The following is a 22,311-nucleotide window of genomic DNA, read 5'->3' as shown; positions in this document are numbered from 1 at the left end:
CCGAGCCCGCCGAGCCGTCGGGGCGGGAGGCAGAAGGAGCAAGGCTGGCTCCCGCTGGGGGCCTGTAGGGCTTCCAGCCGCGACCCCACCCATACAGCTCCTCCTCCTGCCCCGCTGCCCCAGGAGGACGCGCCCCGGGCCGCCAGGACCGCCAGTCCGCGAAGGACCCGCTCCCCCGGCTCCACGTCGGGGGCGGGCGCCGTGTCTCGTCGAGTCCGCGCCGCGCCGGGGGAGGTTGAGTCAGTGGCCCGGGGGGAGCAGGGCCGGGGGAAGGCAGCGGCGAAGGACTGCCCCCCAACTCAGGGGACTATTCACCCTTGGGGATTCAAAAAGAAGGGTGGGCTGAGGAGGAGGCGAGAATTACAATTCTTGGAGGAGTGCGCGGTTACTTTTTTTTAATGACAAAATCACACCCGGGATCTCGGACGCCCGGGGCTTAGTGCTCGGCGGTGGAGGAGAAGGGGCGGCGGGCTCTCTGATCCTCTGCAATCCCCTAACCGGATAAAGGCGCCGGGCTCCCAGCCCTCAGGCTTTTCTCCTTCGCTCAGCCCCGGGCCCCTCCCGATGCCCCTGGGGGCTGGGCCCGCAGGTCCTCGCACTCCCGCAACCCCGGGCAGGGTGATTCATTTTTCTCCCGGTGTAATCTCCCTACTGAGCACCGCCGCTGGGACTTTAACTTCGGGCGTCTCCGGCTGGCGCGGCTCGTGGCGGAGGATGAATGGCGCTGGAACCTAGAGGACCCGGAGCCGGCACCTCAGCCTCTTCGGCCTGAACCGGGTTCCTCGCACATGCAGTCCGCCGTTCTCAGGCCTCGCCGGAAGCTGGCGAGCGCAGTCTCTTGCAGCGAAGCCACGCACCCCGACGGCAGATGCTCCCCATCACGTCTTCCAAAGTGGCGAGGCTGGGGTCGGCGGGAATGGCACCCACCCGGGTTCAGACTCCATCCCGGAGTGGACGGCTCGGTGCCCCTAACATTCTCTAAGCGCTCTCCGCAACCCCCTCCCCGCAACACACACACTTTCATTCATGATAACCAACAAGAATATTGCTGTCTGGGCACGGGGTCCAATGTACAGTGTGCGTTCACATACCCCCAAGTGGAAATTCACGGGGGACGCGGGTGGTTGGGCCAGGAGAGGAGAGATGGTCACTCGTGCCTGCTATCTACCAACCTGGGTCTTCTACGCCAAAGTCGCAGTTGTAGAAAAGTCGGCCAGGTCACTGAGCCGGTGGGAGATTCTCTGGGTTCTTTGGGGTAGGGGAAAGGACATAAACTCCCCTTGCTTCGCACCAATGCCCAGACACCCGCCCTTCCTCTCCAGCCTCCGTTCAGCCACAGAGGGGGGCCTCCTCCGGTGCAGATGCCCAGAGGGGAGGAGCGGTGGCTCTTGGGGTGACTGGCTGGTGGGTGCAGGATCTTAATCACTTTAGCTGGGACTTTGGCCGTGACTACGTGTGCACTTGCCTTTGATGCTCCTGTTTCTATGTCTTTTCTGTCCTTATTCACTATCTGCTAGCGGTGGCTGCCTCTGGTTAATGTTAAGGTTGCCATGGCGACCAGTCTTCAGTCGCCATGGTACCCAGAAGGTAAACAGTTGGAAGCTACTCGGGCTCTTCTCCAGCTCTGGCCCCTAGTTTCCCTAGGGGGTGGGGAGGGGACGGCAGTGACCAGGTTCCAGAACCCTTTTGCGTGCCCCCCTCTTCCTCCCCCATTCCCACAGCGTCCTGCTCACCTGAAACCCCTGCTAATACCCCACCAACCACTGCGGCCTCAAGGTTGAGATGGGCCATGCTTTTTTCTCTATCTCCCAGTTACATACACTGAGGCCAGGGGGTAAACAGTTTTCCCTCTGACCTAATGCATTTTAGTAATAGCCTGAATATTTCTGAGTACAGTGGACAAGGCTCAGTCTAGTGGGAGAAACAGAATTTTAAACAGACACAGTCCCTGCCCTCTGGGACCTCACAGTGTAGTGTGGCAGACAAACCCTTGTGCAACCTACCAGGTGGCCTGCACTCTGGGTGCAAATGGAGGCAATAACAGAGCCCTGAGAGTAGAGAGAGGTGGGAGTGACTGAATCCTGGTCAAGGAGGGCCTCCCCAGCAAGGGTATGTTGCAGTTGAAACTTGAAATCAACTGGCCAGGAAGAGAGGAAAATCTCTCTAGCAGAAGTGCAGATGTGTGGATTAGTCAGGAGAGGGTAAGGCCCTGCTGTGGGGATGTATAGACTTGGAATATCTTGGTGGCTTCGCCCTTTGCTTATGCAATGTCTGAGGTTTTGGGAGTCCTGCATCATGGGGGGAGTCCACTGGCCAGAATCCGTCACTCAGCCTTCACCTGTCCTGGAAGGGAGGCTGGCAAATGCAGCAGGCACAGGGTGAGCTGTGGTGAGCACTGTCTCTGCCAGTAGGTGGGGGCAAAAAAAAATGTATGACACACATAAGGAAAGGGTGAGTAATTTGGCTTAGATGAACATCCAGTTTAGGCTAACTTGATCCAAATTATGAAAAGTCTTGACCATCAGGCTAAGAAATGGAGACTGTGTGCTGGAGAAATTAGGCACCTCTAAAAGCTTCTGAGAAGAGTGACAATTTAATTAGAACTACCTTTCATAAAGATTCTGGGGTCACTATGGAAGGTTCATTCATCTACACATTTATTCGTTCTACACTCATTGAGCCCCTCCTTAGTGCCAGGGACTGGACGGATTATAGGAGCGACAGCCTGAAGATGGGAGATGAGCAAAGATGGCTATTTCAGCCATCCTGGGGAGAGAGAAAGGCCTGGACAAAAGCAGGAACAGAGCTCAAAGAGACCAGGAGTGACCTCTGTTCTGGTTTGACACTTATACACCTACCTAGCAGAGACTTGCACAGGGTGAGTGCTCAGTACATTTCTGAATTAGTAAATAAAAGAATTGGGGGGGATGGAGGAGAGAGATAGCTGTTGCTGTGACTGACAAGACTTGATGGTGCTTTATCTGGGGCAGTAAGGGAGAGGAAGGAGTAAAAGCTCACGCAGTCTTAGCTGGGTAGTCATTTGGTGCTGGGTGTCACTCATGGCATTAACCAAGACAGTACTGCAGGGAGGAAGAGCAGGCTTGACAGTAGCTGGGGGAGAGAGTGACGCCATTCAGAATAGTTTTGCTCCAAGGAAAACTCTTCCCTGAACTCCGTCTGCACCCCAGAACTCATCTAATCCCCAGAGCGCTTCTTTCGTCCTCCTTTGCAGGATTCATACATTTCACCTTGAATTATAATAACGCAGTGTAGGGGTTAAACTGACTTCTGCTCCCCAGCTCTGCCACTGGATGACTTTGAACCAAGGTATTTAATCATTCTGAGTCTCAGCTTCTTAGTGTGTATATTGGCAGTAGTAATAGTTATAATGCCTGCCTCATCGACTTGTTTTGGGGATTAAATGAAGTAATTGAAGTGAATTCCTCAGCTCATTGCCTGACATATTGTAAGTGCTCAAAGTTAGATTTGGACATCTTATTACTTCCTAATAAAATAAAAGCAATGTGTTACTTTTATAACCACATCACAAAAGTTCATTAAGAACAAAAAACACACTTTACCTCCCATGCTTGCAATTAGGTTTGGAGCATCTATAGGGCTGGCTATGGAGAGCTCTGGTTCCCCAGCTCTGGTAAGGTCTGAAAAGCACTTTCATCCTCTTGCAATCTCAACCTGAACAGCTGAATCTTATTACAAAGTAGCAATTTCAAAACTGAGCACACTCACAGCTGAGAAACTCAGAGTCCCATTAATTCTGAATCATCTCTGCAGAGATCAGGACACTTTCTAGTCATGAGACAAGCCCCTGCCTCTTGGTTAAGTAACATAATTGATCATCTTCATCCAATTTCAGTGCATTTTCTTTTACTCCAAATCTCTTCCTGTTCTTGAGAACAATCTTAACTTTCTTCTCATACAGGAACTGAAAATTTGCAGCTGACATTTGGAAGCTTCCATTTGCTCATGTTATAAAAATGCCAGAGTTCAGAGACAGAGAACTCTGCCTTACAGTCATGAGAAGATTTCTTTGGGAAACAAGACTCAGCTGTCCTAACTCAGACTCATTATCTCCATCATGGTGCAGGCACATTGATGGGTTTCGGGCAGCCTCCATAGAGAGGGGGGAATTGGATTCTGACCTTCATCTTCCCACATCACCTGGCAGCTCAACTCTGAGCACAACTGGATACATTCTTGTTGTCTAAGACTTGAACTGGCTTTTCGGGACCTTTCTTGGGCAGATGGAGAAAGCTTTAATACTTACTGTCCCCAGAAGTTGCCTTGTTTCTTGAGAGGCAAGGGCTTAAAAGCTTGCAGGCTCTACAATTAGACTGCCTGTTGAAGTCCTGGCTGTGTGAATTGTGTACCTTGGTTTGCTACTCTGTAAAATGGGGATGATGTGGTTTGTCTGTGTCCCCACCCAAATCTCATCTTGAATTCCCACGTGTTGTGGGAGGGACCCAGTGGGAGGTAATTGAATCATGGGGGCAGGCCTTTCCCATGCTGTTCTCGTGATAGTGACTAAGTCTCATGCGATCTGATGGCTCTATAAGGGGGAGCTTCCCTGCATAAGCTCTCTCTCTGCCTGCTGCCATCCATGTAGGATGTGACCTGCTCCTCCTTCCACTGTGATTGTGAGGCTTTCCCAGCCACGTGGAGCTGTGAGTCCATTAAACCTTTCGTAAATTACCCAGTCTCAGGTATGTCTTTATCAGCAGCATGAAAACGGACTAATACAGGGGATAAGAATAATACTTACCCCATGGGGTTATTGAAAAGATTAAATGAGTTGATACTTGTAAAAAGCTATAGAGCAGTGACTGGCATAATAGAAGCCCTCAAAAATGTGATGCTCGTTATTACTAATGTCATATTTTGGCATTTCTCCCCTTTATTACATTTCGTGAGTTTCTAGTAGGTGATATTGTGAGTTTTGTATTTTAAAAAGCATTTTGATTTTAGATTTTAAATTATTTCTTTTTAGATATAATTTTCATGCCACAAATGTCACCCATTTAAAATGCACATGTCACTGGTTTTTCGTATATTTATAGTCGTGCAGCCATCACCACATTACAATCTTAGAACTTTTCAACACCGTCAAAAGGGACCCCGTATCCGTTAGCAGTCATTCCTTTTTCTCATTCTCTCCCAGACAACCTCTACTCTACTTTCTGTCTGTATGGATTTGCCTATTCTGGACATTTCATGTTCATGAAATTATATATTATGTGGCTCTTTTTGTCTGGCTTCTTCCACTTAGCATAATTTTTTTTTTTTTTTTTTTTTTTTTTTTTTTGAGACGGAGTCTTGCTCTGCCGCCCAGGCTGGAGTGCAGTGGCCGGATCTCAGCTCACTGCAAGCTCCGCCTCCCGGGTTCACGCCATTCTCCTGTCTCAGCCTCCCGAGTAGCTGGGACTACAGGCGCCCGCCTCGTCGCCCGGCTAGTTTTTTGTATTTTTTTTTTAGTAGAGACGGGGTTTCACCGTATTAGCCAGGATGGTCTCGATCTCCTGACCTCATGATCCGCCCGTCTCGGCCTCCCAAAGTGCTGGGATTACAGGCTTGAGCCACCGCGCCCGGCCGAGCATAACATTTTCAAGGTTCACCCATGTTGTAGCATGTATCACTGTTTTATTCTTTTCTATTGCCAAATAAGATTCCATCTGAATAACATTCCATTATGTGGACATACTACATTTTGTTTATCCATTTATCCGTGGATAGGCCCTAATAAATGATTGTCATTTCCACTTAGGGCTATTGTAAATAATGCTACTATGAACATTCACGTGCAAGTTGTTGTGTGGACATGTTCTTACTTCTCTTAGGTATATGCTTAGCAGTAGAATTCCTGGATCATACGGTAACTCAGGTTTAACATTTTGAGGAACTGCCTAGCTGTTCTCCAAAGTGGCTACATCATTCCCACCAGAAACGAATGAGCCTTCCAGGTTTTCCACACTGCATTGTGGAATATGGTTAATTTTATGTATCAACTTGCCTGGGATACAGGGTGCCCACATAAAACATTATTTCTGGGCGTGCCTGTGAGCAAATTTCCAGATGAGATTAGTATTTGAATCCATGGACTGGGTAAAGCAGATTGCCCTCTCCAATGTTGGGGGCCACTATTCAATCCATTGAGAGCCTGAGTAGGAAAAAATGTAGAAGAAAGGGGAATTCACTCGTTGAGCTGGGACATCATCAGTTTCCTGCCCTTTATTGGCCCTCTGGTTCTCAGAACTGCACCCCTGGTTTTTCTGGTCTCCAACTTACAGATAGCAGTTCATGGGCTTCTCAGCCTCTAATGCTTTATAATACATCGTATGTATATACAGTTGACCCTTGAGCAATGCAGAGATTAGGGGTGCTGATCCCCTACACAGTCAAAAATCCACATATAACTCTTTTAGCTTCTTCAAAACTGATTTACTAATAGCCTACTATTGACCACAAGCCTTACCTATAACGTAAATAGCCAATTAACACACATTTTGTATGTTCTATGTATTACAGGCTGTATTCTTACAATAGAGTAAGCAAAGAAAAATGGGGATTTTTCAATTTGTCACATATCTCCAAAATTTTTTCCAATATATTTATTGAAAGAAAAACATGTAGAAGTGGACCTGTATAGTTCAAACCCAGGCTGTTCAAGGATCAATGATATATATAACCTATTGGTTCTGTTTCCATGGAGAACCCTAACTAATACACTCTTGTTATGGTAATATTAACATTATATAGTTATTTTTTTCTATTTTTGAAGCTCTGTAATATTTTTTATTTCCTTCACCTAGGTTCATATTCACACATAAAATATGAAAGGACACTTGAGTATAATATTTGCACTGTAGGGTTTTATTATGTCATGGAACTTCTGGAATGGAAGGACCTTTTATAACCATCCCAGTCAATGTTGAGTACAGTCATCCCTCAGTATCTGAGGGGCATTTGTTCCAGGACTTACCCACAAATATCAAAATTTAACAGATGCTGAAGTCCCTTATACAAAATGGCATAGTATTCGTATCAGGTTAGTACAAAAGTAATTGTGTTTTTTGCCATTACCAATCTAATAAATAACCTACTATAGTAGTCCAGTCTTGTATTGCTATAAAGGAATACCTGAGAACTGGGTAATTTGTAAAGAAAAGAGGTCTATTCAGCTCATAGTTCTGCAGGTGGTACAGGAAGTATTATGCTGGCATCTGCTCAGTTTCTTGGGAAGCTTCAGGAAACTTACAATCATGATGAAAGCCAGAGAGGGAGCATGCACATCTTGGCAGGAATAGGAGCAAGCAGGGGAGGCGTCACACATTTGTAAATGACCAGAATTCATGAGAACTCACTCACTGTCATCAGAACACCACCAAGGGGGTGGTGCTAAATAATTCATGAGAAATCCACCCCAAGAGCCAATTACTCCCATCAGGTCCCACCTCCAACATTGGGGATTACAACTGAACATGAGATTTGGGAGGAGACACAGATCCAAACCATATCACCTACATATAACCTCCTGTGTACTGTACCTTAAATCATCTCTAGATTACTTATAGTAGTACCCAATACAGTGTAAATGCCATATAAATAGTTTACACTGTATTGTTTTTGTTTTATTTTTATTGTTGTATTGTTATTCATTATTGTTTTGGGGTTTTTCAAATATTTTCAATCTATGGTTGAATCTGCAGATGCAGAACCTGCAGATGAGAGGGCCAACTGTAGTATGTCATTGTGCTTTTGATTTGCATTTCCTCATGACTAAATACTTGAAGAATGTTAGCATGTGCTTCTTAGGCATTGTATATCTTCTTCAGATAAATGTGTATTCAAATCCTTTGCCTACTTTTTAATTGGGTTATTTGACTTTTTATTATGGAGTTATAAGAGTTCTTTATATCTTGTGGATACAAGTTCCTTGCCAATATATGACTTAAAATATATTCTGCAATCCCAGCACCTTGGGAGGCTGAGGCAGGAGGATCACTTGAGCCTAGGAGTTTGAGATCAGCCTGGGAAACAGAGAGAGACACTATCTCTACAAAAAATTTTAAAAATAGCTGGGCATGATGGTGTGCACCTGTAGTCCCAGCTACTCAGGAGGCTAAAGTTGGAGGATGGCTTGAGCACAGGAGGTCAAGGCTGCAGTGAGCGGTAATCAAACCATCGTGCTGTAGTCTGGGTGACACAGTGAGACTCTGTCTCTAAAGAAATAAAAAATGAAAATGTTTTCTCCCATTCTATAGATTGCTTTTTTACTTTGTTGATGGCATATTTTGATACACCAAGGTATTTTTATTTTGATGCAGTCCAATCTATTTTTTCTTTTAACACTTTCACCATTCACTATGCTGATAACTGTGGTTGTGTCATGGATACCCTTTGTTAGGTTGAGGAAGTTTCCTTATACTCCTAGCTTTTAACTATTTTCACCATGAAAGCATGTTGGATTTTTGCCAAATGTGTTTTCTGTGTTCGTGAGATGATTATGAGCTCTTTGCCCTTTGTTTTATTGGGAGGGAGTATCACATTGATTGATTTTGGATAAGTCTATTTCACATTTCCGGGATAAAATCACTCGGTTTCACTGTGAAATCCTTTTTGTATGTTGCTGGATATAGTTTAGTAGTATCTTGTTGAGAACTTTTGCATATTAATCTGAATTTCAAAGTGTCCTTTCATGTAAGTTCTGATACTCAACTTGTTTTCACTTTTCTTATGCAGTTTCCAAAAATATTAACATTATATAGTTTTTCCTTTCTGTTTTTGAAGCTCTGGAATGTTTTTATTTTCTCCACATAGGTTCACATTCACACATAAAATATGAGAAGACCCTCAGGTGTAATATTTGCATGTAGTGCTTTGATCCATCATGGAACTTCTAGAATTGAAGGACTTTTAATAATCAACTGGGCCCACGATTTTCAACTCTGTTCCACAAAGTTTCTTAAGATGTTCTGCACACATTTTAAGTTTTTTAAAAGGTATATTTAAATATTTTTAAAACGCAAAAATATAAAGATAGCACTGATATGTCTTCTGTACCAAACTTTAATATATTGACCATCATGGCCAAAATTAAATTGTGCTCCACTAATTGTCTTTATCAAAGTTATCAAATACTTTTAAATAAAATATGATAAGTAAATGCTTTATGCATCAGGGTTTTGTGGATGATTTCATTTTAAATAAGGCCATTTCTATTATTAGATGAAGAAATTAAAGTGCTGGTCACTTACCCACATTGGAGGCTAAGCTGGGAAGAGAAGCCATCTCTCCTTTCTCAGGCCAGTGCACTTGACCCCTTATATTGCCTTTCAAATGTGATTTGAGTCAAACAAAAGATATTTCACTCGGTTTTCTCTCTCCATAAGCCTAGGGCTCTGCTTCAAATCACCAGGCCTCTTCGCCGGCTGTAGGAATGTCAGTGTGGGGCCCACGTCAGCCCTGTGGGGTGATTCACCGGTCTTAGGGTAATTAAGTGCTTCAGCGTTGGAGAATTTCCCTTCCACCCTGCAGTTCTCAAGCGGGATGGGGGCAGAAGGGAAAGGAACAGTGTTTTGGAAAACTGTTTTAGAAAAGTTTCAAGGTATGTAGACCCTGGGGGAGTTCTTGACTTATCTTTGGAGTTTAATTTGACGAAGTGAGCCTGTCCAGCCTCACATTTACTGAGAACTTGCTGCGTGCAGTTGTCCAGGGTGATGCTGAGAAGGGTGAGTTTTGGAGGACTGAAACGAATCAGACTCAGAGTCTGAGAAGATTACTTCTGAGAAGACTGAAGACCCCAGTGGTCAGTCTCTGCCAGAGAAAACAGTGGCCTGGGCCGAGTATGCCTGTCCATCAAGACTCTGTGCTCTGTCCTGATTGAGATTTCGGCTTGTTTGCCATGGCTCGTGTCCAGACTTGGCATCTCACTAATTGGACCTGCCAAACCCTGGCTGAATAGAGTCTCCTCCCCAAGGATGATGACCATCCAGAACGACCTCCAGTGGACGTGTGGCGCATCCATACAGGGCTATGGCCACCTCTCTGTTGTCTCTCCATTGACAGCTGCATTCAGACTTGAAAAATGGTAATGTTTCAAACCACTCAAATCGGACCAGGATTAGTTTCCATGTTCAAGCCATAATAAAAAAGAAGAAAGAGAACAAACAAACTGTGCAAGGGGTTAGTTAGTCATCGTGAGTGGGAAGCAAGGTTTTCTTTCGGAAGCACCTTCAGTCTACAGCAAGGGGCTCGACATGTTTTGCCCTCCTTTGTAGTGTGTTTGATCTCTCATAAATTCCCATTTATAAATTCCCATTTATTAATTCCAAGTGGGATGGAAATTTTCAACGTGACTCATTCACACAATCATTGTGAGGATCGAATGAGTAAATATGCATTTAAAATGATCAGAACAGTAACAGGCAAAGATTAAACAATAAATACGTGGCTGTTATTATCAGTGTGGTCATGATGATTACTCACCAGTTCCTCCATTAATACCACACGTTCTACTACCTACTGTGTGTATGTGCCGGGTGTTTGAAGAATAAAGTGTTTTTTAGGTAAAAGGAGATAGTTCTTGCCTTTAAGCCTTTTGGAGTAAAGGAACAAGAAAAGTACAAGAATAACTGGAATACAGTGAGCTGTGTTAAATGCCTGGCTACTCAGACATCCAGGCGAGTGACCGTGGAGAGAGTCCAGGATGAGCACTGGGGTGCAAAAGTCACAATTGAATCCTTGAAGGGCACAGCAAAGTGTGATTGCAAGTGACACATGTTACACTGTAATGGTAAATGTTGAATAGTGCTAAGTCGCTAAGTCAATGTGATGGCTTCTCACCTGGGAAGCCTCCTTGATGGTCCCTAAGGCAGAATTAAGGATTTCCTCCCCATCCTGCATTGCACCCCATCATGCCTCTACCTCTATTTCTACACCACTTGCACTACCTTACCCTCACTGTTTAACATGCCTGTTTTCCCCATGCAAATGTTATGCTCTATGGCAGAGACCTGTCTTCCTCATCTTCATAATTCTCAGGACCAGGTACAGTGCTTGGGACATCATTAGCAAGGAGTCAGTAAGGGGACTGGTGGCAGGGGGACATGCTAGATTTAGTCATGTTGTAAAGAAAATGGAAATTGTCTGAAATGGCATGTTCTTAGCTCTCCAGTTAGGTCCTAGAAAATACACATTCATTTGGGAGATGCTCAAAAACCACTCCTAGACTCATACCTGGGATCCACTTCAAGATCACCTTCATAGTTGGCAGAACGCATCTTCTTGCTATGTTTGAAAATTAAAGGCCGAGCGCGGTGGCTTAAGCCTGTAATCCCGGCACTTTGGGAGGCCGAGACGGGCGGATCACGAGGTCAGGAGATCAAGACCATCCTGGCTAACACAGTGAAACCCCGTCTATACTAAAAAATACAAAAACGAGCCGGGCGAGGTGGTGGGCGCCTGTAGTCCCAGCTACTCGGGAGGCTGAGGCAGGAGAATGGCGTAAACCCGGGAGGCGGAGCTTGCAGTGAGCTGAGAGCCGGCCACTGCACTCCAGCCCGGGCGACAGAGCGAGACTCCGTCTCAAAAAGAAAAAAAAGAAAATTAAAGTTCCATTTGTGCATTTCCAATCTCCCGCAGTGCCTGTGATAAACAGAACAAGCCATGATGTGGATTTTGGAGTGAGACAGGCCCAGGGGTCAATTTCCTCATCTGCAGGATGAGCATCACTATTCCCTCTTGGGGTCCCTGAGGATTCACGCGTGAGGGACATGGAAGTGCCTCGCACTCAGGGGTCCCTGGCTAGATGGCAGCTTTCATTGTCCACAGAGCCCCAGGATCACTGATTGTGGTTTCATGATCTCATTTGTGAGTTCTACTCACAAAGAGTCCATCAAGGCAGGGCCAGATGTGAAAATGCATGCAGTAGTTGGGTAATCTCTTAAGATGTCATGACTCAAAAACTGATAAATACAGGGAAATAATTAAGTGTTTATTCAGCCTTTCCTATAGGAATTGACCAATCGAATAATTCAGAGTAAAATTTTTTCTTTTAAAAATATTTCAGCTAATTGAGGAAGGAATGATAGAATACCTCCAACGTACAACCTCTAATGAATTGATGGAGCTAGCAAATGATCATCAACGGCTGCTAACATCACCCAGAGAAATACAGTGAGATCTTACGTGCCTTCTGATGGAAGAACAAAGAATCCCCTATGAAATTGTCATGCAAAAAAAATTAATAAATTGACCAAGACTCTGGGTACAATTACCAGTAGTAGGTAACATTTTAGGGTTGGAATCAGCAAAAATTCTTACTGTAGTGAACTCCATTGGACAAATAATTACATTTCTACACAAAGAGAAAAACTTTACAAGTAAAAATACCAAGAAGATATATCAACCAATCAACAAGATTGGTTCCTTATTTGGATCCTGATTTTTTAATGTATTTTTTCAAAGACAACCATTTATGACGCTTATGAGACAATAGGGAAAAAAGATCTTCTGAGTTACCTTAAACTTACATTTCCCTTTCGTGGTGTACATTTTGCCCTGTCCCACTCCAACCATCGTTCTCCTGGATAAAGAACATAAAATTAAAAGAGAAAGTTGGCTCACTCCTAAACCTTGAGGGACTTGGGTCAAGAGTACAAATGACTTGCCGTAGCCCAGATATCTAAAAGTTAAAGATTCTCTTAGCAGTGATACTCATTCTCCTCCAAAACAGAGTCTTGAACAGGGCATGCAGGCAGGCAGTTTATTTGGGGAGTGATTTTTTTTTTTTTTTTTTTTTTTTTTTTTTTGTTGAGACGGAGTCTTGCTCTGCCACCCAGGCTGGAGTGCAGTGGCCGGATCTCAGCTCACTGCAAGCTCCGCCTCCTGGGTTTACGCCATTCTCCTGCCTCAGCCTCCCAAGTAGCTGGGACTACAGGCGCCCGCCTCGTCGCCCGGCTAGTTTTTTGTATTTTTAAGTAGAAACAGGGTTTCACCGTATTAGCCAGGATGGTCTTGATCTCCTGACCTCGTGATCCGCCTGTCTCGGCCTCCCAAAGTGCTGGGATTACAGGCTTGAGCCACCGCGCCCGGCCTATTTGGGGAGTGATTCTAAGGAACAGGAGTAGGGGTCTTGGAGAGGCCAAAAGGGAAGAAGGACAAGCCAACCCAGATGTCCATTATCAAACTGATCACCACTCTGGGCAACAAGGGGTTCTCCACGGAACCAGGTAGAAAGTGTCTCAGAACCATCTTCCTGAGGGATGGAAGAGTATATTCCCTCAGGCTCCTGCTGCTATTGGCCCAGCGTTGCCCCAAGGGTGTTACCCCTCCAGCGTTTGCACACACATCAGAAGGGTGATGTGGTCTCGGCAAGTGTTTTCCTGGGGGAAGTAAGGAAGCCCCCAAGGCAGAAGGCCCTAGAATCTGCAGTGTCACTGAGGTGAAGTACATGGGTTACCCAGCATGCAGCTGGTTGCCATAGTGATGGCTGGACAGAAAGGTGGGCAGGAAGGACATGAGGTAGGGGTCCAGAGATGACCATTACATGGACCAAGATAGCACATTGTTAAATCAAATGTACCCACCCTCCTAACCTGGCAAATACACTGCATCACAACCTGGAGGCCAGGTTCAAACCAAGAGTACTCCGGCCCCTTGGAGTTGAGCCTGAGAGCAGGAAGTCATGAGGAGAGCTGGTTTCTGGTTCCCTGCCCCTGACCTGCCCCCTTCTCTCCCCAGCCCTAGGTCCACGCCATGTCAAAAGGGCCTTGCACAGGAGGCCCTGCACACCTGCCTGTGGATGCCCTGCCCACATCTCCAGGCTCTGTCTCCCCCATCCCTGACAAACGGCTGCTCCTTGGGCCTAGGGCAGTGCAAGCTGGTGCACTCAGGAAGATGGACCTCAGGAAGATGGACCAGGGAAGAGTCCCAGGCAGGCTCTAGAACCAGTTCAGAGCCTCTTGGACAGAGAATCTGGGAGTCCTGGCCACTCAGACCATAGCTAGAGCAGGGGCAGGGTTCCCAGTGGGCATGGCCCCTTGACCCTATGGGCTTCTCGACCCTTTGGGAGGGGTGTGGCTGGAGGAGGGCCAGCATGGGGTCATTTAAAGCAGAGACCCCTCCTGCCCAGGCCTAAAGGCAATACCAGCTCCCTCAATGACTTTGCACTCTCAGGTTGTGGAGTCAGACAGATTTTTAGTCAATCCTGGCTCTGGTCCTCAGCAGCAACCTTAGGGAAATGACTCACCTGTCCAGTTTCTTCATTTGTAAGAGAGAGAGGGGGGCTGCTGTGAGGATTAAGTAAGGAAGTGTTGCACAGCACCCACCTGTGCCTGGCACCTAGTGGCCCTCAGCAGGAGGCAGGTCTATGAGAGGACAGAGGTACTGCCTCCATGCCATGGTGGTAGGACCAGAGGTTGTGCCCAGGATAGAGAATGCAGCTGAGGGGGCAGAGGGAAGGGGCACAAGCTGGAGACAATGCACTTTATTTGGTGTAATTTGCCTGGAAATGTACAAAGAAGAGTAACTTGATAGTTTTTCCACAGAGTCCCAAACTTCTTTTTTTTTTTTTTCTTTTTGAGACAGAGTCTCACTCTGTTGCCCAGGCTGGAGTGCAGTGGCTGGATCTCAGCTCACTGCAAGCTCCACCTCCCAGGTTCACGCCATTCTCCTGCCTCAGCCTCCCAAGTAGCTGGGACTACAGGTGCCCGCCACCTTGCCCGGCTAGTTTTTTGTATTTTTTAGTAGAGACGGGGTTTCACCGTGTTAGCCAGGATGGTCTCGATCTCCTGACCTCGTGATCCACCTGTCTCGGCCTCCCAAAGTGCTGGGATTACAGGCTTGAGCCACCGCGCCCAGCCAGAGTCCCAAACTTCTTTGAGACTCGCTCTGCACCCCACTTGACTGTCAGCTCCTGGAGGACAGAGCTGCATATAGCTCTCTAATAAGCCCCCAGCTTCTAGCATATTGCCTGGCACATAGTAAGTGCTCAATTAAAAAGTGTTGAATGGACAATTTCAAATTGGATTTATTGCTTTTTTACCTAAAAACATATAAACATTCCATTTTAAAGTATTGAAAATAATGAGGCCAGAGGGAGGTGGGAGACAAGGATTTGGCCAAAGTCTGCATAGACTGAGTTAAATACGCCTGAGTTCTAATGTGGCTTCTGAACCTCACACATTCTTTGGAAAGTTGCATAACCTGTTATAAGCCTCCATTTCCTCATCTATGCAATTGAGGACACTAATAGCATCCACCTCAGAGAGTCGCATGTTAGAATAAATAATGATGTAAAAAACTTAGTACATTGACTGGAATATAATCAGATTTCAATATGTTTTAACTACTACTATGTTGCTTGGCAGTGCTATTTGGATAACACACAGGAATATGTGTGTTATTTTTATTTTATTTTATTTTTAGTTCTGGGGTACATGTGTAGGACGTGCAGGTTTGTTACATAGGTAAATGTGTGCCATGGTGGTTTGCTGCATCTATCAACCCATCCCTAAGTATTAAGCCCAGCATGCATTAGCTATTTATCCTGATGCTCTCCCTCCCCGCCACCCCTGGAGAGGCCCCAGTGTGTGTTGTTATTCCCCTCTCTGTGTTCACGTGTTCTCATTGTTCAACTCCCACTTATAAGTGAGAACATGCAGTGTTTGGTTTTCTGTTCCCAAGTTGGTTTGCTGAGGATAATGGCCTCCTGCTCCATCCATGTCCCTGCAAAGGACATGATCTCATTTCTTTTTATGGCCGCTTAGTGTTCCATGGTGTATATGTACCACATTTTCTTTATCCAGTCTATCATTGATGGGCATTTGGGTTGATTCCATGTCTTTGCTATTGTGAATAGTGCTGCAACGAACATATGCATGCGTGTATCTTTATAATAGAATAATTTATATTCCTTTGAGTATATAACCAGTAATGGGATTACTGGGTCAAATGGTATTTCTGGTTCTGGGTCTTTGAGGAATCGCCACACTGTCTTCCACAATGGTTGAACTAACTTACACTCCCACCAACAGTGTAAAAGCGTTCCTGTTTCTCCACAGCCCAACAAGCATCTGACTTTTTAATAATCACCATTCTGACTGGCATGAGATGGTATGTCATTGTGGTTTTGATTTGCATTTCTCTAATGATTAGTGATGTTGAGCTTTTTTTCATATTTTTGTTAGCCACATAAATGTCTTCTTTTGAGAAGTGTGTTTTCATGTTCTTTGCCCACTTTTTTCTTTTCTTTTTTTTTTTTTTTGGAGGCAGTTTCACTCTTGTTGCCCAGGCTGGAGTGCAATAGCACAATCTCGGCTCACTGCAACCTCTGCCTCCTGGGTTCAAGAGATTCTCCTACCTCAGCCTCCTGAGTAGCTGGGATTACAGGTGCCTGCTACCATGCCCAGATAATTTTTTATATTTTTAGTAGAGACGGGGTTTCACCATATTGGTCAGGCTGGTCTTGAACTCCTGACCTCAGATGATCTGCCTGCCTTGGCCTCCCAAAGTACTGGGATTACAAATGTGAACCACCATGCCCAGCCTGCCCACTTTTTAATGGGGTTGTTTTTTTTTTCTTGTAAATTTGTTTAAGTTCCCTATAGATGCTGGATGTTAGACCTTGGTCAGATGGATAGATTGCAAAAATTTTCTCCCATTCTGTAGGTTGTCTGTTCACTCTGATGATAGTTTCTTTTGCTGTGCAGAAGCAACTTAAATTAATTAGATCACATTTGTCAATTTTTGCTTCTGTTGCAATTGCTTTTGACATTTTCATCATGAAGTCTTTGCCCATGCCTGTCTTGAATGGTATTGCCTAGATTTTCTTCTAGGGTTTTTATGGTTTTGGGTTCTACATTTAAGTCTCTAATCCATCTTGAGTTAATTTTTGTAAAAGATGTGAGGAAGGGGTCCAGTTTCAATTTTCTGCATATGGCTAGCCAGTTCTCCCAGCACCATTTATTAACTAGGGAATCCTTTCCCCATTACTTGCTTTGGTCAGATTTGTTAAAGATCAGATGGTTGTAGATGTGTGGTCTTATTTCTGAGTTCTCTATTCTGTTCCATTGCTCTATATATCTATTTTTGTATTGGTGCCATGCTGTTTTGATTACTATAGTCCCGTAGCATAGTTTGAAGCTGGGTACCATGATGCCTCCAGCTTTGCTTAGGATTGTCTTGACTATACAAGCTCTTTTTTGTTTCCATATGAATTTTAAAGTAGTTTTTTCTAATTCTGTGAAGAATGTCAGTGGTAGTTTAATGGGAATAGCATTGAATCTATAAATTACTTTGGGAAGTATGGCCATTTTCATGATAACGATTTTTTTCCATCCATGAGCATGGAATGTTTTTCCATTTGTTTGTGTCCTCTCTGATTTCTTTGAGCAGTGGTTTGTAGTTCTCCTTGAAGACATCCTTCACTTGCCTTGTTAGCTATATTCCTAAGTATCTGACTCTCTTTGTAGCAATTTTGAGCAGGAATTCATTCATTATTTAGCTCTTTGCTTGTCTATTGTTGGTGTATAGGAATGCTTGTGATTTTTGTATCCCAACACTTTGCTGAAGTTGCTTATCAGCTTAGGAAGCTTTTGGACTGAGATGTTGGGGTTTTCTAGATATAGGATCTAGAAAGCATCCTTATCTTGTGCCAGTTTTCAAGGGGAATGCTTCCAGTTTTTGCCCATTCAGGATGATATTGGATGTGGGTTTGTCATAAATGACTTTTATTATTTTGAGGTATGTTCCATCAATACCTAGTTTATTGAGAGTTTTTAATAGGAAGGGATGTTGAATTTTGTTGAAGGCCTTTTCTGCATCTATTGAGATAATCATGTGGTTTTTGTCTTTAGTTCTGTTTATGTGATTAATTACATTTATTGATTTGCATATGTTGAACCAGGCTTGCATCCCAGGAATAAAGTTGACTTAATTGCGATGAACAAGCTGTTTGATATGCTGCTGGATTCAGTTTGCCAGTATTTTATTGAGGATTTTTGCATCGATGTTTATCAGGGATATTGACCTAAAATTTAGATGTTGTTGTTGTATCTCTGCCAGGTTTTGGTATCAGGATGATGCTGGCCTCATAAAGTGAGTTAGGGAGGAGTCCTTCCTTTTAAATTGCTTGGAATAGTTTCAGAAGAAATGGTACCAGCTCCTCTTTGTATCTGTGTAGAATTCAGCTGTAAATCCATCTGGTCCTGGGCTTTTTTTGGTTGGTAGGCTATTTATTACCACTTCAATTTCAGAACCTGTTATTAGTCTATTTAGGGATTCAACTTCTTTCTGGTTCAGTCTTCGGAGGGTATATGTGTCCAGGAATTTATCCATTTCTTCTAGATTTTCTAGTTGATTTGCATAGAGGTGTTTATAGTATTCTCTGATGGTTGTTTGTATTTCTGTGGGGTTAGTGGTGATATCCCCTTTATCATTTTTTATTGTGTCTATTTGATTCTTCTCTCTTTTCTTCTTTATTAGTCTAGCTAGTGATCTATCTACTTCACTAATTTTTTCAAAAAACCAGCTTCTGGATTCACTGATTTTTCTGAAGGTTTTTTTGTGTGTGTGTCTCTATCTCCTTCAATTCCACTCTGATCGTGGTTATTTCTTGTCTTTTGCTAGCTTTGGGGTTTGCTCTTGGTTCTTTTAGTTGTGATGTTAGGGTGTCCATTTGAGATCTTTCTAGCTTTTTGATGTGGGCATTTAATGATATAAATTTCCCTCAACACTGCTTTAGCTGGGTCCCAGTGATTCTGGTATGTTTTCTCTTTGTTCTCATTGGTTTCAAAGAACTTCTTGATTTCTGGCTTAATTTCATTATTTACCCAGGAGTCATTCAGGAGCAGGTTTTTCAATTTTCATGTAGTTCTGTGGTTTTGAGTTTCTTAATCTTGAGTTCTAATTTGATTGCGCTGTGGTCTGAGAGACTGTTTGTTATTATTTCAGTCCTTTTGCATCTGCTGAGGAATGTTTTGCTTCCAATTATGTGATCGATTTTAGAGTAAGTGCCATGTGGCACTGATAAGAATGTACATTCTGTTGTTTTGGGGTGGAGAGTTCTGTAGATATCTATCAGGTCTTGATTCAGAGCTGAGTTCAAGTCCTGAATATCCTTGTTGATTTTCTGTCTCAATGATCTGTCTAATATTGACAGTGGGGTGTTAAAGTCTCCCACTGTTATTGTGTGGGAGTCTACGTCTCTTTATAGGTATCTAAGAACTTGTTTTATGAATCTAGGTGCTCCTGTATTGAGTGCATATATATTTAAAATAGTTAGCTCTTCATGTTGAATTGATACTTTTACCATTATGTAATGCCCTTTTTTGTCTTTTTTATCTTTGTTGCTTTAAAGTTTGTTTTGTCAGGCTGGTTGTGGTGGCTCATGCCTGTAATGCCAGCACTTTGGAAGGGCAAGGTGGGCGTGTTATCCCAGCTTCTAGGGAGACTGAGGCAGGAGAATCACTTGAACCCAGGAGGTAGAGGTTGCAGTGACCCAAGATCACACCACTGCATTCCAGCCTGGGCAACAGAGCAAGACTCCATCTCAAAAATAAATAAATAAATAAATAAATAAAGTCTGTTTTATCAGATACTAGGATTGCAACCCATGCTTTTTTCTCCTTTCCATTTGCTTCGTGAATTTTCCTCCACCCCTTTATTTTGAGTCCATTTGTGTCTTTGCACCTGAGATGGGTTTCTTGAATACAGCACACTGATAGGTCTTGACTCTTTATCAACCTTGCCATTCTGTGTCTTTTAATGGGGACATTTAGCCCATTTACATTTAAGGTTAATATAGTTATGTATGAATTTGATCCTGTCATCATGATGTCAGCTGGTTATTTTGCAGGCTTATTGAGGTAGTTGCTTCCTAATGTCGTTGGTCTTTGTATTTCAGTGTATTTTTGTTGTGGCTAATAATAGTTTTTCCTTTCCATAGTTAGTGTTTCCTTCAGGAGCTCCTGCAAGGCCTGGTGCTGATGAATCCCCTCAGCCATTTACTTGTCTGAAAAGGATTTTATTTCTCCTTTGCTTATGAAGTTTAGTTTGGCCAGATAGGAAATTCTGGGTTGCAAATTCTTTTCTTTAAGAGTATTAAGAGCATTGGCCCCCAATCTCTTCTGGCTTGTAGGGTTTCTGCTGAGAGGTCCACTGTTAGTCTGATGGGCTTTCCTTTGTAGGTGACCTGACCTTTCTCTCTGGCTGCCCTTAACATTTTTTTTTTTTAGACAGAGTCCTGCTCTGTCACCTAGGCTGGAGTGCAGTGGTGCAATCTCAGGTTACTGCAATCTCCACCTCCCGGGTTCAAGCGACTCTCCTGCCTCAGCCTACTGAGGTCTGATGGCTCACTCCTATGATCCCAACACTTTGGGAGGCTAAGGCAGGCAGATCACTTGAAGTTAGGAGTTCGAGACCAGCCTGGCAACATGGTGAAACCCTGTCTCTACTAAAAATACAAAAATTAGCTGGGCGTGGTGGCGCATGCCTGTAATCCCTGCCCTTAACATTTTTTCCTTCATTTCGACCTTGGAGAATCTGATGATTATGTATCTTGGGGTTGATCTTCTCATGGAGTTCCTTATTGGAGTTCTCTGGATTTCCTGAATTTGAATGTTGGCCTATCTTGTTAGGTTGGGGAGTTTCTCCTGGATGATATCCTGAAGGGTGTTTTCTGACTTGGTTCCATTCTACCCATCTCTTTCAGGTACCCCAATCAGTCATAGGTTCAGTCTTTTTACATAATCCTATAGTTCTCAGAGGTTTTGCTTACTCTTTTTCCCTTTTATTTCCTCTAATCTTGTCTGCCTGTCTTATTTCAGCAAGATAGTCTTCAAGCTCTGAAATTCTTTCCTCTGCTTGGTCTATTTGGCTATGGATACTTGTGAAGTTCTCGTGTTGTGTTTTTCAGCACCATCAGGTCATTTATGTTCCTCTCTCAACTGGTTATTCTGGTTAAGAGCTCCTGTAATGTTTTATCATGGTTCTTAGCTTCTTTGCATCAGGTTAAAACGTGCTCCTTTAGCTCAGTGAAGTTTGTTATTACCCACTTTCTGAAGCCTACTTCTGTCAGTTCATCCATCTCAGCCTCAGCCCGGTTCTGTGCCCTTGCTGTAGACATGTTGTGATCATTTGGAGGAGAAGAGGCACTCTGGTTTTTTGAGTTTTCAGCATTTTTTGGCTGATCCTTTCTCATCTTCATGGGTTTATCTTGTTTTGGTCTTTGAGGCTGCTGACATTTGGATGGGATTTTTGTGAGAACTTTTTAGTTGATGCTGTTGCTGTTGTTGCTCTGTTTATTTTTCTTTTAACAGTTAGGCCCTCTTCTGTAGGGCTGCTGCAGTTTCCTGGGGGTCCAATCCAGACCCTGTTCACCTGGGTCCCTCCTGCCCGTGGAGGTGTTACAAACAGTGGAGGCTGTAGAACAGCAAAGACGGCTGCCCGCTCCTTCATCTGGGAGCTCCCTCTCAAAGGGGCACTGACCTGATGCCAGCAAGAATGTGACCGTATAAGGTTTCTGCTGAGCCCTGTTGAGGGGTCTCACCCAGTCAGGAAGCACAGGATCAGGGACCCACTTAACAAAGCACTCTGGCTGACTCTTAGCAGAGGGCGTGCCCTGCACTTGTGGGGGATCCCACTCATGCAGACAGCGCTGATTCCTCAGAGCCAGCCAGGGGAGAGACTAAGTCCACTATTCTGTGGATACCACAACCGCCCTTCCTCCCGAGGGGCTCCAACCCAGGGACATCCAGCCCCTGGCTGGAGTTGCTGAAATTCCAGCAGGGAGGCCCTGCCTGGTGAGGTGGGATGGGTCTTGGTTTAGCCTAAAGAGGCAGTCTGGCCACAGTCTGCCACAGCCACTGTGGTGTGCTGTGGGGAATTCCTCCTGGGTCCAAACTGCCCAGTCTCCACGACACCAGCAGGGGAAAATGGCAGACTGGAGCTCCAGTGATGGTGGCCACCCCTCCCCGCAGGGGCTCTGTAATCTTAGGCTGTCTCCATTGTAGTGGCCGCCAAGAATCTGCACAGCTCTGTGCCTGGGACCCAAGGCCCTGGTGGTGTGGGGCTCAAGAGGGAATCGCCTGATCTGCGGATAGCACAGATCCATGGAGAAAGCGAGGTTTCCCAGTTAGGGCAGCACAATCACTCACCGCCTCTTTTGGCTGAGAATCAGAGGTCCGCTTGCCCCGTGCCGCTCCCAGGTGGGCAGACGCCCCACCCTGCTTTTCTCACTCTCCGTGGGGCTGCCTAGTCACCTGGACACCTCAGTTGCTAGTGCAGGATTCACTCACC

The 22,311-nt window shown here is 44.7% G+C and overlaps 1 protein-coding gene across 1 annotated transcript in view; it reads left to right on the top strand.

Moving 5' to 3' along the window:
- CNGA3 (cyclic nucleotide gated channel subunit alpha 3) overlaps window positions 1–22,311 on the top strand; it is a 53,867-nt gene that overhangs the window by 371 nt on the left and 31,185 nt on the right. The gene's annotated exons all lie outside the window — the stretch shown is intronic.

The sequence above is a fragment of the Rhinopithecus roxellana genome, chromosome 17, assembly GCF_007565055.1.
Source record: "Rhinopithecus roxellana isolate Shanxi Qingling chromosome 17, ASM756505v1, whole genome shotgun sequence".
In the NCBI taxonomy this organism is placed as follows: Eukaryota; Metazoa; Chordata; class Mammalia; order Primates; family Cercopithecidae; genus Rhinopithecus; species Rhinopithecus roxellana.
The sequence above is the reverse complement of the archived record's forward strand: the minus strand, read 5'-3'. Positions and strand labels throughout refer to the sequence as shown.